Below are 19,325 nucleotides of genomic sequence, written 5' to 3'. Positions count from 1 at the left end.
GTGATTCCTACGGATTGGATGCTGTGTTATATATGAAAAATGTGTTTCCTATACATTTGCCAACATATTTTATGATTGTTTTTTTAAACAGATTCTACTAAAATATAATTTTAAATCGTCAAATATTTGGCCACACCCTTTAAAGCATATAAATTTCAACTTTCATCAGTTAGTGCCAATTTCAACAAAGTAAAAACCTCATTTTAATCGGCACTTCACTAGTTTGAAAGTCAAATGGGAATATGATGAAGACAACGTAATACAACAGTATTTATTATTAACTGTTATAAGTTAAAAAATAACTAAAACTATATTCCCATTCTCAAGAAAAGCTCTTCTTCATAATTATGTCCCGGAGCAGGGCCTGCAGGGGCGTAATATGCGGAAATGGCAGGGTCGGCTCGGCCAGAAGGCGATGGTACGGCTACCGGCCGGGGCAGACAGGATACTTGTTGGCTCAGAAGTAGGCCTTGCAACAAGCAAACTCATTTTTCTACGTGTAGTTAGCCGCTACAACTAATGTTACACTAACACCAGTCACTTCCCGGTATGTAAGTCCATTTGAAGCCCCACTCTACCCTAAACTATGAAAAAAAGCCTGCTACTAACGTTAAATTCGGCTTGTCAGATCGAATTGTCAATTTCTAAGATACCTTGCGATTGGTTCTACTTTTTCTCTTCAGCTCACATCATTGGAAGAAATCGTTGCACTTATGGTCGATTCAGCTTGTCGGGTCGGCTTGTTGGCTTCGAATTGACAAGCCAAATTGAACGTGTATCACAAGCGTAAAATTTCCTATTGAGATTTAATTGTTTTTATGATAATTGGTTTGGAATGACAAATTGTAATCAGGATTTGGTAAACTAAAGTACCAGACTTTAACTAGGTTTTTTTACATTATTGCATTTTATCATCTCAGCTATGTTTCTAAAATTTAATTTTTAGCTATGTTTCTGTTATTTAAATTTAAAATTTAATTTAATAAATAATTTTGAATTTAGAAATATAAAAAAAACCATTTCATATTTCTGAGAAACAGTTTTTTTCAAATAGGCTAGAAGAAAATCACGAATATCTGTTTGGAATAGAGTGGTAGAGCAGAGCCTCACATGTTATTGTGTTGGAAATTATAAATTGGTAGAGTTCAACTACATAGTCACTGATGTAAATGATATGATGGATTTTTATCATTGGGAAAGATATATTTTAGTGTATGTTGTACACAGTGTGAATGTACTAGACAACGCACAAAATAATTTCTTCTTCAAAACACTAATGGAATGTTTCTTGGGAGCATTTTGTCATTGATCTGTTATAATATTTTGTACTTCTCAGTATAATTCAAATCTTACCTTTTACTCTTAAATCAATTAACTAAATCACACTATCTTGGATCTTCCTCATAATACCAAGCTAACTATTTACTCGAAAGCATGGAAATAGTGTTCTAATGAAATGGAGCTATTATTTATTTTAAATATATTTAGTGCATATGGCCTTTTGTTATCAAACATTCTATATGGATCCTACATAAATATGCGTCTACCATAGTGTACCGTAATACAGTTAGTCTTTAAATACGTACACTTTATCAATTTTGCCATGCTCCAGCAAAGGAAGCAAAATACGAAATTTAAACAATATGTTTTATAGTTAAAAATTATTTTTTGTAAATTTATTTTTGTTCAATGTAAAAAGATGCAGTTGTAAAATTAAAAACACAATAGAAATAAGTTCCTGAAGGGTCTTCTAAGGTATTGTTTTAAGGAAACTTTTGTTGCTCATAAATGTGAAATTCCAAAGTTCAGATGAACACGGAGTCTCTCATAGCGGTATTTAAAAGCCACTAATGTTTCTTTTGTAAATGAACTTCACTTTCCTTAAATTGTTCTTGATAATCTTATGTCATTTATTCATATTAGTAAAGTAATGTTTTAACATAAAGTTATGAATTAAGGAAAGCAATTTTTATCAAGAAAATTAACTGACTCGATCATCAACCCTTCAATCAAAAAGCTACTAAGTTAAAACTTCCACTTAAAATTTCAAAAATATTTTGATGTACATTTTAAATTTATGAATCATGTTTGGAAGAATATTTTATACTCATCTTTTACAATGAAAATAAAACAATCCTTACCTAATAAGACAACAAGAACCGCCCTCCACATGGTAGAATCTCGTAAGTCGGTAATCAGTATGTACAAGTCTTATCAGGTAGACCTCTCTGTGTGTACTGAGAGTATGAATGTAAACATACTGTACAATAAAGATAACGGTTGTTAGTTATTGATTCTAACGTTTTCCTCCTTGTGATAAGACTGGTAGCACGTCAAACAATTTATTGGATAACAATCAAAAGAATAGAGAAAAATAATGTAGTCAGAGTTTTTCTTTTAATGGTCTATTCTATACACTTGATTTGTTTCTGTATGGTGGTAAACAAAATAGGCCCTAAGCATATTGTAAAAGGAAAACGTAAATTGGAAGTAAACTGTCTTGTGCATTGTAAAACATGGCAGTTAAGATACATCCCCTCCTACCTGTAAAATGTCTCTGCAGACAAATTTTCAAACATACAGTTGTTATTATTTATTTGGTAGATTGTGATGTAAGTAACTATCTCACTGAGTGACTTAGAGGAAATATAACAAAAGCTATGGTTTTGTGTTAAAACACTACTAAAAGTAAATTTGAGAATTTATCTGATTATGGTTTGTTTTTTTGGGCAGGAGGGGCTTGCTTACTGGGAAAATTATCGGTAAGATGCTCATGGATACGAAAAAAGTTGGACAACACTTAGCTTACATTTTGTTCTAGTGTAGGACTTCTTAAAAGAGTTTGTACATTTATCTTTGTCTACTTAATTTACTTCTATATTCTCTTAATAGAGTGTTAAAAACTCCCTTTGTAGACTGCAAACTACTTGTCTGTCATAAGAAGCCCCACACTAGAGAAATATATCAGGATTATGTTATTTTATTTTACATTTGATTTTATCTATATAAGCCTCGTGATTTTAAATATTCTCAGGTGTGACAATTTAATCCGTCTCTTGGATTTATTAAAACCATAACCATAAATTTATTTGAGTTATCAAATTGCATTGTTGTTATGCTAAGTTTCTAGTAAATAATTAAACAAATTTATTTTCACCACTCCGTAACGAAAGTAACTATTTTCGATAACAGCTGACATCAATGAAAGTAGTCGTTTCCCAAGCTCTAATTTGGGGCGAGGGAAAATCGATCGGCTGATTTTCTCTGGCTCTAAATTTACTTTCCCTCGCTCTCAATTAGTTCTCCATTTATTCTCTACGCGCACTAGTGTTTTGTTACGGTTTAGTTTAATGATTTGAAAGAATCAGCTGTATGAATTGTCAAAAGTTGTTTTATTCTTTCATTTTTCATATTTAACAAAATTGATTGAGAAATATACGTAGGTTTCCTTTTAGATGATTGTTATTTTATTTTGATGTTCAATCAAATTAATTGAGCAATAAAATAGTTGTAATATTACTGAGGTCTGCTAATCTGTGTTTGTGTATTTTTGCGTCGTGATGAAAAGTATCATTCATAACTCGTACTGAAAGTTATCATGCGGCCCTTACTCCATTATTCCCGTCATCGGATTCGCCTCGTACGTGAAAATAACTCTCACATACTCGGCTTGGCCTCGCATGTGAAATTGGGGTTCCCTGTGTTCGGCTTCGCCTCACACAAAAACTCGAGCGCGCAACGGAAAATGCCACTTTCGGTCCTAGTAATGAAATATACTATTTATAAATTGATGCCCCAACAAGAAATAAACTCTGAACAATTGAACTTTGAACAAGTGATCCTTCCAATTTGACACCCAACCAATCACCCGACAAAGTGGGCTTCCTTACACTGATTATAGTACAGAAAGCTATGACAAAATTTCGGGTTGAGAGACAAAATTATATTTTTAAGTACGTAATTGTCGTCTCACCTGAAATTCTGTCACACCTTAAATTTGTCCAGATCCTTAGCCTACAATGAGATAGTCCAGGGCTCTAACGTATTCGTTATTTAATTATCGTTTTGAGTTTATATGAACCAGAATATTAATTACAACAATAATGCTTACAACGTTAAGCTTACCTTTAACAAGTGCTCATCATAGCCACTCGAAAAATATGTGAAGCTAAATTTAGAATTTTGAATAAACTATCATGAATGCGGATAACCTAATTAATTGGGAACTTAACCTAAAGGTGATTCGTTCGTTATACTTGATAATCACCAAAGTAAACGTGTCGGGAAAATTAGACTCGGTTGATCACGAGAGTCGATATGGGGTTTCTTAAATCTAATTTACGTAGGACGGTTCGGAGTAACGGAATAAGTTGTACGTAAACCGTTCTGGCAACTTAAATGATTTCCTAAGCTGGTTTAAGACAAAAGGTAGTGTGCTCGTACGTGAAAAAGCGTGCGGGGTGCGCGCAACTGCGGCACAATAAAATAAAATAATAAAATTTCTCTAAAAATGAGATTAAACAAAATAAATTCGGTAGCACACTAACCTGATGCCTTATGACTCTACCAGGAACGGAGGAAATCTTTAACTGACCAGAATGATGAAGTTAGACGTTACGTTAGACCGTTGGTTTTATCTCCAAACAGCAAGTGTATTGACGGTTCGGTGGCGGGTGGACAACTCACCATGAGGTCTGCTCTTCTGGCCCTTCTTCACCATCGCCCCTGGTGGCGGGGTAGGTAACTAGCGTCCTCCCCTCTACGATGACGTAGGAACCCTACCCCTATGATGCCGCTGACAACGCGGGCGCGGCTTACCCCAAACGGTAAAGATTATAATATCTTAAAATGAAACTTTAAAAATCTGGTTTTTACCCCTTGGTGGGTTTTGGGTTGTTACAAAGCTGCTACTTGCTGCAATTACTTACTTTATCGCACACCAGTATTCCAACCAAACAACACAAAACAGCGTGCTTTTATTAGGCATGTAATACGTTTGTGCTTGAAAATGAATAGGCTGTGGCAACACTTTAAGAGAGTTAAGGTTTAAGAAAGTTTGTTCTGAAAATAATGAAAAATTTTAGTTGTTTTACGTCTACAAAAGACCAAATACTTAAACTGGAATGATTAATCAATCCTGCTGCAATTGTTTAACATTCCTAGCTCAAGGTCAAATTTGAAAAAAATATATTTTTTACGGATCGTAAAATACTGAACAAAAAAATCTATAACAAATAGTTTAGTTGTAGAAATTTGGTCACAAGTGCAGTAGCTACAGATAAATAAACTGTATCAGCAATCTGACACATACTTCATCCCAGTAGCTGGTCAACAACCTTTATCATGGGTAAGCGATGAGAGTAGGCCTAACTATGATATTTAATAGGTAAAATCACTAAAGTTGCATAACTTTTGAACCATAACTTTTCAAGGAATGGGGAGGTTGGACTATTTTGTTTGGAATTAATTAATTAAAAGTACCATAACAGAAGAATTTCAATAAAAAAAATATTTTTTTATCTTTTTTATGGGTTTTTATGGAAAAATAGCATAAGTTACGATAACATTGGAATCGTAATTTTTACAGAAATGGGATTTCTACCAGTTTGTTCAGAATTTAAAGGGCTACAACATACTAAATTTTTATCAAACTGGTTCAAGCCATTTTCAAGAAAATTTGATTTTTCCGTTATTTTATGGGTTTTTTAGGAAAATTACCACCCACTAAAAATCTAAATTTAAAAAAAGTGAAAAAAGCGCCTGGAGATATATCAACTCAAAATTCAGACTCAAAAACAATACTTTCTCCATATACTGTATAGAAGGAGAATGTATAGTCTGGTACGGTATATCGAAAAAAAGGGAAAAAATTACACCAGAGTGCTTACATAGAAACAGATTATTCAACAAACTAGGAATAGCTACTAGGAAATGATTATTCGAACGTCAGAAAAAACTAAGATATGATTGTTGGTATTTTTTTCTTATTTTCCTACTCTAACAACGTTTACACTTACATTTAAAAAACATTATATCTATGCCCTTAACCGTTAATTCCATTATTGACATTTTACTTGTTTCTCTATTTATAAACGAACCAACTTCGGTCAAATCAAAGCTTGCACTATTTAATAAAATTTTATTTTTGAACCATCACAGTTTGTACAAAAGTTTCCATGTTGACTTTTTGAGACCTACAAATAAATAAATGAATTCAAACCAAAGAGTAAGAGAGTCAGTAAAAAGTGTCAGGCACAGGGTTTCGAGGGCCGGTGATACTGATGGGGCCTGGGTTAGGACCAGGGTTGAACATGCCGAAGTTGAAAGACGTGGGGTTGGGCCATGCCATGGCCCTCGGCAGAGGAACCCCTAGAGAGCTGCTCACCAGCAGGAAGACTCCTGCAATAGACAGTATTTCATGTTAACATAACATGTTCGTGGAGAACAGGAAAACTGGTCAAGAAGATATCTTCTGTGGACCTTTCAAAGAACAAAAATACACTGACCATAGTAACATTCCACAGCTTTCAAAGCATTATTCATGCAATAACTTAGCTTCTCAAGAAACCAGCCACAGGGACCTGCACCATCACAACACCAGATTTCCAATCAAGCGAACACGAACGGGAAGAAAACCATCCTATATAAGGAGCTGCATTCTTTTCCAGAGACCAATTCGACCCGCTTCAAGAACCAACTATTATACTGGCTGATGGAAAACCCCTTCTATACAGAATAAGAGATTAAAAATATGACTTGCTGGTTCTCTCAAACTGACTTAAAAAACGGTACATTGTACTCTTTTCTTTTATACTGCATATTACTGAATTTCTTGTGTTTGACATTGTCTTTAGCAATGATATGTTGAAAAAAATAGCAATAAAGAGATTTTGGTTGATTCTGTAAAATTAACGAAAAAAAATGACTTGTGAAGCTTGTCTTATGTGAATCGTCTTATGACGTTTGTACTGTTCTCAACGTTGCAATAAAGAATATTGTCTATTCCCTGTCGTCTATCACTACAGTATCAAACATTTACACGTTAGATGGGTAATTTTTTTTAACTAATTAAAATTAATACAGTTTTATTGTAAATTTATGTTCTGGTAAACTCTAAATAGCCGCGTATGAAGGTCTCTATCAGTCAGCCTGACAGTCTTGAAGCGAATTGGGTTGGTTTCTTACTTGACAGGTTTCCTTTTGTTTGTGTTCACTTTTGTGAATTGGAAGGGTTAAATCTAGTGGGATGCTTGTCTAGTGTTGTGTCGTTGTAGGTCTTATGTTGGGTTTGTTGTGAGGCTATTGCTTGGAGTATGGTTTGGCGAATGGAAAGTTTTTTGTTCTTTGAAAGATTCCTCTAAAGCTGTTTTCTTGCCTAATGCTAACAAGGTTCCTAACTGCTCTTGTTAAATGAAATGCGTTTGATGATGGTTGTGGGTTGTTCCAGGTTGACTGCAATCATTGTTCAGACAATGCAGTGATGACTTGTCAGTTTGGATGTTTCATAAAATGTTTGTACGATTTTAGTTTCCTGATACCATCACATGGCAATAGGAGTGTGTTTTCTGCTTACTTTCCTTGCCTATCAAACATCAAGGTGTCCCCCTTAATTTCTCAGAATTGTGTTACTGCTCAATGTTCACAGCTGTTACTGCTCATAGCACAACTAATAAACGGTATCAGTAATCTGGCACATACTTTCTCCTATTCAGCTAGTCAACAACCTTTATCATCGGAACAGACATATCCACCCAAAACTCAAAAGTTTTGACAAAATTAATACTTTCTCTGTATACCGTACCCTACTATGTATAGGGGGATAAAGTAAAATCACAACCCCAACTAGTTTTGAGGTACAGTAAGCTTATGACATAAGAAAGTTCCCTTTGGCCTCTCTTTCTTTTTAACCATTGGTATTCAGAGTTAGATCACCCATTTCTGTTGACCACCTGATTCCATGACCTAGGACATCAGTAGACAAGTTGTGCCAGGTGACATCAATGGAGGGTTTTTATGGGATGAAAATATGGATGGTCAAATATAGAAATTTGGAATCCAAATACAGGGTGTTTAAAAAAAGTCGTCTGATTTTATAGATTTACTAGCAGAGTACCCGTCCTTCGTACGGGGTTGGCATATGAGTATAAAATGCTTATTGCAGTAATAAAAGGCTTTGCGTTTGCAATGGGAGAGGACACGGTTTAAGAAAATTTGGTTCTTTTAATTTATAGTATGCTATAGTACAGGGAGCGGCAGAAATATCTGACGGTTTTCAAGCGAGTACAGTGCGGCAGCCAAGTGGAGGAGGGTGGTGGGGAGCGGCTCATTCTCAAGGCCAAGTGATGCCATTTCAGTCGCCATAGAGCAGTGGACCGGTATACATAGCGCGTTTGTCGTTGAGGCGTATTTTAAAAATGGCGATTCTGTTGTTGATACGCAACGTAAGTTTCGTAGGCATTTTAATGTGGCTCGTGGGGAACCTATCCCATCCCGAAACACCATCAAATGTGGGTGGATACCTTTAGATCCACAGGATCAACTGCAAAACGTAGGCCTACAGGCCGTCCAAGGTCAGTGAGTACGCTGGAGAACGTGGAGCGAGTGCGACAAACTGTGCTAACGAGCCCGCATCGCCGGGCGCGTGGACAAGCTGCTGCTCATGGCATGTCTGAGCGCTCTATTCGACGAATTTTGCTGAAGTTTTTGGACGATTGCTATTTTATATGGGTGAAAGTGAAGGTCTGAGTGCAAAATTCGTCGAATAGAGCGCTCAGACATGCCATGAGCAGCAGCTTGTCCACGCGCCGGTAAGTTGAAATGTAAAAAAAAGTAGGGGGGGGGGGGGAACTCATTTAAAACTCACCCTGTATAGTTGTTATTCTTTAGTATAAAACTAATCCCATGTCCATATGATCATTAGTTTTGAAATTATCTTATCTCATCTAACTAATACGAGGCAAGTTTTTTAAGTAAGTAGGTACCGTTTTTAAATTTCTCCGTTCCATCGCTGTGATTGGCATTTTGGACATTTGCGCTGTGTATGTGCTTCTATAGGCAAGCCTGCACCGGAAATTCGGGAACAATGGTCCGTGTTTACAACCGTCCGTCCGTGTTTACATCCGGTTTCGAGCATTCAAAATGGTGCCGCCAATTGAGACTGCCGCTGACTGTGAAGTGGGCGCTATAATTAGATTTTTAAGTGCGAAAGGTGTGAAAGGCATTGCAATTTATTGACAGATTAGTGAAGTATATGGCGAGAACAGTATGAGTGACGGAATGGTACGCAAGAGGGTAAGGGCATTTAAAGACGGCCGCACCAACGTTCATGATGAGCTATGCACTGGGTACTGGGGACAGTAATGACGCCGCCCAGTGCGTTGCTCATTTATTTTAATTATAATTTTATAATTAAACAATTTATTTTATAATTTTTCTTAAATCGACGTGAGGGGCTCTCCCGCAATCCTTTGCAGAAGAGGTTCTCATCGGTTTCTGACCAGGAATTTGAGACGCTAGTTAAATAATATTGCTATTGTAAACATCATGGATTTCCTTTTAATTGTCAAGGAGACTAAATTTTACATCCAAAAGTTCCAGATCAAAATTTGACCAGCTATCCCAAAAGCCCGAATGGGGCTTAGTTACATTGGTAAACAAGAACAAACCTACGTCATACGTCTTGGTTAGTTAGTCCAGTTAGTTTTGTAGTTTGTGTGTTCACCCTATCCACAGCAGAAATCGCCTATGTTTTATAATAAAAAAGATTAAATGTTAGCGATCTTAGCTCAAATAGCTGCTTAGCTTAAGATATATATATTTTTTATATATATCACCAAACTAACTGCAAAGTGCACTAGGTCTGAAGCGCATTGGTCTTTATTCTGCAAAATTTACAAATCATCACCAAGTAAAACATAAAACAACCTAAGTCCAGGTATTTTTTTTTTTCAAATAACACGAACAAAGATATGGTAATACAAGGTGATAAGTAGGTTGATCTGAAGTCAGAGCTATGACATCCTATGTACAGACAATCTAATTAATACATCAAATTTGTAAAAAAGTTACCATCCTCTTAACAAAAATCACGGGACTTTTGGAATAGTGGGTCTTTGTAATAGAAAAATACATTTATTAGCTCTTTTGAATTTACCCAATTTTCATAAGCATTTTGCTGAAGTTATAATAAATTTGACTGAAAATCTTCTACCCTTGAACATAGCGAAACTAAATTTTTTTAAAACATTCCTTTGGTTATGTATTTGTTTGCGTATGATCTGTTGACAAACTAGTTTGGTATCCATACTGTTGAAATCTAACCGCACAGTTTTGAAACTTTTTAACTAATCTATATTTTATACCAATTTGTTGTTTCAAAATTTTCAACAAACAATAAACTTAACATTGAAAACAATGTTTGACTTAAAATACTTGAATGCAACATCAAGTAAATTCCAAGAGCATAAAACACAGGGGAAATAAATCATAGAGTGTTCACATCTTATCTTGTAAGATGTCACCCATAAATTTTGCGAATGCAACAAAATAAAATTTGCAATCACTTACCAAGAAGCCCCAACAGAGCAAATCTCATCATGGCAAAGTGTAGCCCACTAGTTACAGATTTTTCCCACAAGTAGAGACAGTTTTATTGAATTAAATGTTGTAGAAATTTATAACAGCTCTTATCTTTGAGAGAAACTGTAAACAATTTCAGTCCAGGAAGTTTGTTATCAATTCTCATGGCCAAGTTACAGAACTGGGGCAAAGGCAGGACTAATCTATTTCTTTTCGCACAGACTGTAAATTTTCAAGAATATGTATAGGGAATGTTTTTTCCATGATAAAAATTATGGTGTAAGGTTTGACCTAAGGGCATATCATTTTGCGTTTCCCCCTATAGTATCAAACGCATGTTAATTGTCTGCAGTGCTGTTGGTATCTCTTTAGACATTATGACACATCATGTTTAACAACTAACATGCGTGTTATATGGGCTAATTTTGAATTTTTGAGTTATTACATTTACTGTTGGTAATTCAAGCACTCGATAATTCAAAACTTTCGATAATTCAAAATAAAAGCTCAGTCCACAGAGAACTTCTTTATATAGTTCAAAGTTTTACCATGCATTTTGATACACTAAGTATTTCTAAGTCCAAGCAGAGGACAGACCAATTTGGAATACACAGTAATTTGGAGTTTTGTTGGCAAAACACTCTATAATTTAAAGGGAGGGATTCCTTCCTGTGATAAAAGGAAACCTGCCATCGCACTAGTTTGTCTTAAATAGTGTCGTTGATGACGCAAGATATCTTGTAATTTAATCGAGTATCTAAATGATTTAGTAACTAATTAAATCAAAATATGTTGTTTGATGTAAAGTAACCAAAATAAAGTAACATTCTGTAGTAATTAATGATTTGTAATTCAAATGATTTTTCCCTTGATAAATATAACTTCTTGATAACTCAAATTTATTTGCTTTGCCCACCAATTTCAAATTATCGAGAGTCTACTGTATGTATGAATATTTTTAAAAATAATTTCAAAATTTTTTGGTGACATTATTGTAATATTACATATAGTATTATAAAGGGGACACTCGTTCTTCGAAGCTCAATTTTCTTCCTGTTGCAAAGCACAGATCAATTTTAATTCCATCATTGTAGGACCGACGGTTTATCTGAAATCAATATATTGGAAACCTTACGCAATTTACCCGATATTAAAATGTAGAAATAGAAGGAATAACCACAACGAGGAGTCCTATGTGAAAATTATGCATTATAATATAGTTCAAAACTTAATTCCAAGGTAAAAATAATATCGCAATTCCATTTTACTTTTCATATATCTACATCTACACCATAAAGACTGAACTTACCCACCTCAACAGAATGCATTTATAAAATAGTAGCCTGTTTCAAATCCATCTTCATAACCGGTTTTGTCTGTCTCTTGTTCACAATCTGACCATGAAATCATTTAACTGAAGAATCAGCTGTAGGATTACAATTCATATTAACCTTCATAAAGAAAGTTGGTCAGCAACTCTTAATCTTCAAAAGAGAACCCTAAAAATAAAAATAATGCTAAGGGAGCGAAGCTCTTAAGAAAATAATTTTTTCCCTTACTATTCATATCGCAGGTGTGCTGGATAGATCATAAGCTTTAGAATGACACCTCAGTCATTAAAATCAATTAAGTAAAGACAGCTGAAAAAGGGATGTTACAGAGAAAATCATATTGCATTGAGTATCCTTATATACAGGGTGTCCCGGAACTCTCCACCAATATTTTAGGGCATTTATCCTGGGTAAGAAACGTACCTAAATATCATATTTAAATTGTCCGGAAGTCCTTAGTTACTCTCACAGCCGCCATTTTGTTTTTTTCAGTTATTAATTGTTTTTCTAAAGAATGGTTAAACATACGAATTGGAAACTTTGCAAAAACATTTATGCCAACTAGACAAAGCTACAAAAATATTATGAAGATTTTTCAAATTCATAAAACAAAATGGCGGTCATTTAAAATTTTCTTTCTTAAATAACTCAAAAGCCATTGATTTTACAAAAATTTTAAATGGCCGCCATTTTGTTTTATGAGTTTGAAAAATCGTGACAATTTTGGTAGCTTTGTCTAGTTGTCATAAATGTTTGTGCAAAGTTTCCATTTCGTATGTTTAACCATTCTTTAGAAAAAAATTAATAAGTGAAAAAAACAAAATGGCAGCTGTGTGAGTAACTAAGGACTTCCGGACAGTTTAAATATGATATTTAGTTATGTTTCTTACCCATGAGCAATGCCCTAAATTATTGGTAGAGAGTTCCGGGACACCCTGTATAATACGTGAAGGCGATTTCTACGAAACACTACTCCTCCGTTAATAATGGACGGATTTTTACAAACGATGTGTCAAAATTAATTATTTTTTTGTGTAGACACCCCCTTTCATCAATTACGGAAATAAAAGTCCTCAGGCTTCGCCCCACAGGCCATCAAAGTTGGAGTTTCTCCCATAATATTAACATGGGGGAATCGAAATATTTAATTTGAAACTTTGTCCCCACTAATTTGAGAGAACGGCTGGGCGTAGAAACTTGGTAGAGGTGTCCAAAGAAAGGTCTTGGTCTATAGATGAGTTATCAAAAGAAAAACGAAGTAAATTCTCTTTGGGCTCTGCCCAAGAAGCCTTTAAAGATCCCTCCACAAATTTGTTTACATTTTGGTCATGTGGATAATACTTTATAATCAAACAGCTGTTAATTTCTAAAATTGTATTTTAAACAACACACATTTGTTGAGAGTTGGTGAATTGTCCAAAAGAAGTATTTGCAATGTTATTTTCTGTTTTTAAATTGATTTTCTTCTATATCACGTCATGTTTTGCAATAACGGTCCATTACGAAATAACTGGAATATCCTTTTATCACAGTGACTCTTACAATTATTTCTTATTGAACTATCTAATATCTATTGACTTTATGTATGTATAAGGCTGAGACAACTAACTGTCATTCCCCATGTAAAGGAATTCCAGCTTTAACAGTAACCCCACAACCAATTTCTCAAAACTATGCTAGAGGGTTATTCATTGGCACAGAAGTACGATATGAACTGACGCGACAAGACGAAGGAAATATCAAACTTACACTGTAACGGTTGGACCTCCTTGAAGTTATAACGTGTCTTCTCAACAAACAGATATTTTTTCTCAAATAAAATCATAGATTAATCTGCTTTACACTGGTAAAATCGCGGATCATATAGAAATCACTACTAAAAAATTTAGCATTTTTTTAAACTAGAGCAGGTAAAGAGATTAACTACAAAATATCCACAAATACAATTTCAATTCTTTTTAAAGGTTCTTCCAGAAGAAGAGATACCAGTTAACAAACTAATAATAACAACGATTACGTACGGCATGGGAAATATTTTATTCATTGAATGATCAACCATAACTAACGCAATTAATATCGTTATTATTTTTACACTTATTACTCTTTAAACAATGCTAAATGATCTAAATATGTATAATTTCACTCAATTTATCGCAGTTAGATGAATTAGCTACAGCCTGAGCCTTGAAAGTAACCGTAGATTTCGACGGGGTTCGCCTAGTATTATAGAATATGTAGATAGATGTTTAAATATTTTTTGAAAAATATATAAAAATACCCTCTCCGATATAATAACCTGCCCAGACTAAGCAAATTTCCATTTGCCTTATTTTATTTTCCCTTAAATCTATAAAGTAAAAAAAAACCATAATCATCAACAACATTAGTTTTAACGATTAGGCCTACCTAGGTTTGTTGCTACAGGGAGGGTGGTTTTGTTTTTTAGTCATATGTTAATAGCTTAGTATAAAAAAAAAATATCCATGTTTAATAAACATGAATCCATAAACAAGCAAACTATAAGAGTTAACTTATTCTCTCAATTTACTTGGGAATTTTAAATTACAATTTTTTTAAATTTTTTCCCCTAACCAATAACTGTGCAAAAACTAAAATATACTAAATTATTTATTTTTAAGCTCTACTAAATGGTTTGGAAAGAAATTTCATGTTTTTACAATCAAAAATAGTAAAACCCAATTTATTAACCATAAAACCCCGCCACCATAGTCTGATCATGCTGGTTTGGGAACTCGTTTGAATAAACCTAAGTTTACTTGTTTGTGCCAAATTTAATCAAAATTGGATTGTATATATACAGGGTGTCTTGCAACCATATATGAAAAAACTTTGTCACTTTATTCAACACTAGTGTCCCTGTTGCTCGAATTCGAGCAATTGCTAAGTATTACAGGCGTTATTTTAAAACGAATTTCAACCAAGTCAGCAAATGTTTGTGGCAAACTGTTAAATTAACTTAAACTTATTGACTGTTTACAATTAATATGCTCTTCTTCTCACTTTTGATTTCTGACAACAGCTGGAGTTTCATAACAATTTTTGTTTCCAATGTTAATCTTATGGAGGAATACGAAACTTTAAAGGGCTCCAGGGCTTCACTCTCTAATTATTTCCCTAAAAAGAAAGTTTCCTGCACAACATCACGTTATGTTCTTTCCAATGACACCAAAAACATGACAATCGGTTCAGTAGTTTCGGAGGAGTAATTGTCACAAAAATCTGCTTGCGTATTAAATAAGTACTAGTGAACCTGTGCGGCTCAATGCCCCGCAAAATAAAATAGGAATTTAGAAAACAAATTCATCGTGTTATATATTGACTCGACGTCGAAAATTAAATACAGTAATCATAAAGCCTTAGAAGAGGAGCAGTCCAGCCATTTTCTAGATGTATGTGTATTATATTTCGTAAATTAATAAGTGTTCAAGTTCAAGTTTGTTATAGGCAGCGAGCAAGGCTATAGGGTAGTTATTTTTTTAAGATTTTTAAAACACATTTAACAAAACATTTTATTATATCAAACCAATAGGTAGCCTATGTAGCATATTTTGGGGGTCATAAAAATGCTGCTTTGAAGAAAGCACACTTTTAAAAATAAACACTAAAAAAACAATGTTTTTATCACAAAAGCACTTCCATGAGTCATAAAGTTACCTTCAGAAAGATTACCCTGGTCAGAGTTTTCCGTAACGAATATGCGTGTCCTATTAAAAGATGTAGCCTTACTTAAAACAACAAATAATATAGTTGCTCATTACTGAAATTGGTCTGGGTAGAACCATGCTGCTCTTTAATTAAAGTGCTTGTACTGCAAATGCCAAAGATAACAGAAATTAGCATCTTTCCATTTTGAAAGGTAAGTTTGTTTTAGACGGGTAAATTTTTATCCTCGAAATCAAAATATGTCCCACTCACTTGTTCCAGTTAAGACTTTACATTCTATTAAGTTGTTAAACATTCTGATCACATGAAGTCTTGTGCCATTAATAAGGCCCTTTTTGATATATTAATATCCCTCATCAATAAAACCAGTGCCCCCTTTTATTAGTCTAATCTGTGTCTTGGCAATCCACTGACCTCTATATTTAAAAACTCAGTTGGATTTTCTAGATGGGTGTCTCCGCCTTCGTCTGTTTTCAAGGACCCACTCTTCTTCCCCTTGGTATACTGACAATTAACACGTTCGCTGCTACGGACGTTCCGGAACGTCAGCCAGGCCACGGCGCCAGGAGCTAAGAACGTTCCAGAACGTCACCGTTCATTGTTGTTTAACGTTGCTATGAATAAGCCAGCACGTCACATGCGTTCTATATTTCTTTGCAGCTCGTGGGGACGTACTTTTCTGACATTAAAAAATATAGTTTCCCAAATCACCACCAGGGTCGTTTGGAACAGGGCTTTGTTTTACCTCTTTCCTGCTAGATAGCGACACTACTTGAACGACTGTAACCTGGGTAGTGCTGGTATCTATCAGAATCACTTAGTACTATATCCAAAGCCAGTTTTATTGCAGGACATTGCCATCCAGTATAACTACTGTTGTTTTTATTCTAATTCAGTGTATCGGTGGCAATGTCACGCAGCGGCCGAGCGTTAGTTCAGCAACTGGCGCCGTCCCGGCATCTAGCGCTCAGCAGCGAACGTGTTAATTACCTGACTTGTCAAGTTCATGTAGTAATTCAATAATACTGTTAGTTTATAAAGAAAATTAGATAAAAGTTACTTGGCTTGGTGCTTTCATAACTGCAAACTCAAAATACACCCACAAGTAAAAAAAGAATCAAGTTATTGGTAAAAAAAACTATTTTTGTGTAATAACATTATTCACATGAAGTAGATGATTTGTTTGATTTGTCAATCAGCTGTTTAGTTTCAAATGAATTAATAGGTAATGTCAAAGATTTGTGATTTTAAATACATAAATTATTATAGCAAAGTTTTCTAAATCATGTCAACTCATTCTCACCTAAATTTTACTATTCCCAGCATTAAAATAAAGTAGTAAGATCCATTATGGGTAAACTTTAAGGTACACAATCCTTGATTGAAATGTAGTATACATTAAGAGTCATAATACACAGCAATCATTATGTAGTAGACTTTGACTATTTTCAAGTAACAAACATATGTTTCTGTAAATAAAAATTATCTCCCATGTTATTCTTATGGAGAAATACGAAACTTTAAAGGGCCCCAGGGCCTCACTCTCTAATTACGTATTTACCTAAAAAGAAAGTTTCCTGCACAACTTCACGTTACGCTCTTTCCAATGACACCAAAAACATGTCAATCGGTTCAGTAGTTTCGGAGGAGTAATTGTCACAAAAATCCTGCTTGCGTATTAAATAAGTATATAGATATATATAATATATATAACAAAAAATGTAATATAACATGTGTCCTATCTCAAAACGTTTTTGAGCTATCTGTCTGTATGTGTTTTTTACAAAAAATTTCAAAGATTCAAAATAACAAACTGAAAGAATAATTTAAAGGCTGCCATTTTTGACTCAGTTGCTCATTCGGGTTTGCGGCATTTTTTTTACTAACTAAGACTTTTAATTTGATGTACATATCAACATGCTATGTTTACCTTAAAGATTTTCTTCTGACTCCTAGCGGGCCGCCCTCTTGAGAAGGTATCCTATCACTAAATAATGAATTAACATTATTTTTGTATCCAGTGACTTTTTTCCAAGTTTTGTAACTAGTCCAGTAAATAGAGACGAAAATAGGAGGTTAACTTACAAACGGTCCAGGAAGTCTAAATTTTTTTATATGTTGTCTAGGATGGTAAGTAGGTGTTTAAAATGAAAAATGCACAATTCTCCCCCCTCCGCGCCTGCCGCCATATTGAAAAATCAAAAAAACTGGTACTTTCTAGGTTTTTTTTGCCTATATCTCCTTTTTGGTGTGTTTTAGCGAAAGATATGTAATGTCAATGTTGGAGACAATTAAATTTCCTATAATATAAGTATAACAATTTGGTTCTAAGATTTATGGGTACAAAAATATTTAAATTTATTAACAATAAAACATCAAGTTTTTTGTTATTTTGCCAAATCTCTATTAGTCCAAGCAAACTAAAAAAAAAACTGACACAGGGAACGTTAAAAAAAATGCAAGAAAACGTTTTATGGTTTTATTTTGTAGTGTTGGGTCTGCAGAGTGACATGCTAAAAGTTGCCAAAAATCGGTCAACAGAAAACCTCCTAAAATCTCGATTAAAAATGGCAGCTTTTTCCATCATTGGACAAATTTGAAAAAGATATACCACATGCATATTTTATTAAAATTTCTTTGAGATATTGACTTGGGACGACCAACGATGTTTATTAGGTGGGTAGTACTTCATTTCGATAGGGAACTCATTTTTGGCCGCCATCTTAGATCCGCCATATTGGATATAAGTTTAAAAAAATTAATGTAATGATAACGTTGTGACACATCAATATAAACTAGATTTTCACGCTGATTTCAATGCCAAAATTTTTTTTAAATATCTGATTACGTTTTGAAGATATATTCAAACGAAAACTCCCTCATACATTTCTTATGGACGTTTCGTACTTTGAAGATTTTTAAAGATAATTTTTCTTATATTTCCAGTTCTTATCAACGCTTGCAGTTCAGTCTAGCCTTTAAATATTCTGTGATGTAAGCGCTTTCATTTGACCTATTGATCATTCAAATCGAACGAGTTAGCGACGAGCTACAATCCCCAAAACAATATTAAATTACACTTTTGTGGAAATATTGTTTATTAAAAGATTTATATCTCGAGTTGTTAATACGTCACAAGTTCTTTCTGATTTTGAATTACTTAGTAAATGTTTTGCTTTAATTTTATTAATCACTATATAAAATCTGACAAATATAAAGGGAGTTGTGGACCTTAATTTAAAATTAAATTATTTTTATTTAGAAATTTGTCTTTGGTTTAAGACATATATACCAAATTATAAATAACAATCAATAAGTAATCTTTAGCTAAATAAAAAATAAAAGTCAATACTTTGACGAGGACCATGAAGAGTTTTTGGAGTTATTTATAATTGGGGATAGAAGTATTTAACTAAAGACAAATTTCAAAGGCACTCTGCTCATTTTAAATTTGTCAGATTTTATTAAATGATTAAAAAATTAAAGCAAAACATTAAATGAGTAATTTGAGACCACAAAGAACTTGGTGAGGTATTAACAATGCGAGATATAAATCTTTTAATAAAAAAAGATTTAAAAAAGTTAAATTTAATATTGTGTTGGGGATCATATCTCGTTGCCAACTCGTTCATTTTGAATTATCAATAGGTCGAATGAATGCCCTTACATCACAGAATATTTAAAGGCTAGACTGAACTGCAAGCATTGATAAGAACTGGAGATATAAGAAAA

At 34.0% G+C, this 19,325-nt stretch overlaps 2 long non-coding RNA genes across 2 annotated transcripts; both read right to left on the bottom strand.

The window, feature by feature from the left end:
- Positions 1-257: 257 nt before the first annotated feature.
- Positions 258-2,555, bottom strand: LOC129003891 (uncharacterized). The gene is made up of 2 exons (XR_008491654.1): positions 2,142-2,555; positions 258-469 (listed from the first exon to the last, which is right to left on the bottom strand). It is a non-coding gene; the product is annotated as an uncharacterized LOC129003891 (long non-coding RNA).
- A 3,570-nt stretch (positions 2,556-6,125) lies between these two features.
- On the bottom strand, positions 6,126-10,745 carry LOC129004364 (uncharacterized). The gene is made up of 2 exons (XR_008491699.1): positions 10,567-10,745; positions 6,126-6,399 (listed from the first exon to the last, which is right to left on the bottom strand). It is a non-coding gene; the product is annotated as an uncharacterized LOC129004364 (long non-coding RNA).
- Positions 10,746-19,325: the final 8,580 nt, after the last annotated feature.

This window comes from Macrosteles quadrilineatus, unplaced genomic scaffold (genome assembly GCF_028750875.1).
Source record: "Macrosteles quadrilineatus isolate MER2022 unplaced genomic scaffold, UCM_ALF_1.0 Scaffold_9__3_contigs__length_116548681, whole genome shotgun sequence".
Classification (NCBI taxonomy): domain Eukaryota; kingdom Metazoa; phylum Arthropoda; class Insecta; order Hemiptera; family Cicadellidae; genus Macrosteles; species Macrosteles quadrilineatus.
The sequence above is the reverse complement of the archived record's forward strand: the minus strand, read 5'-3'. Positions and strand labels throughout refer to the sequence as shown.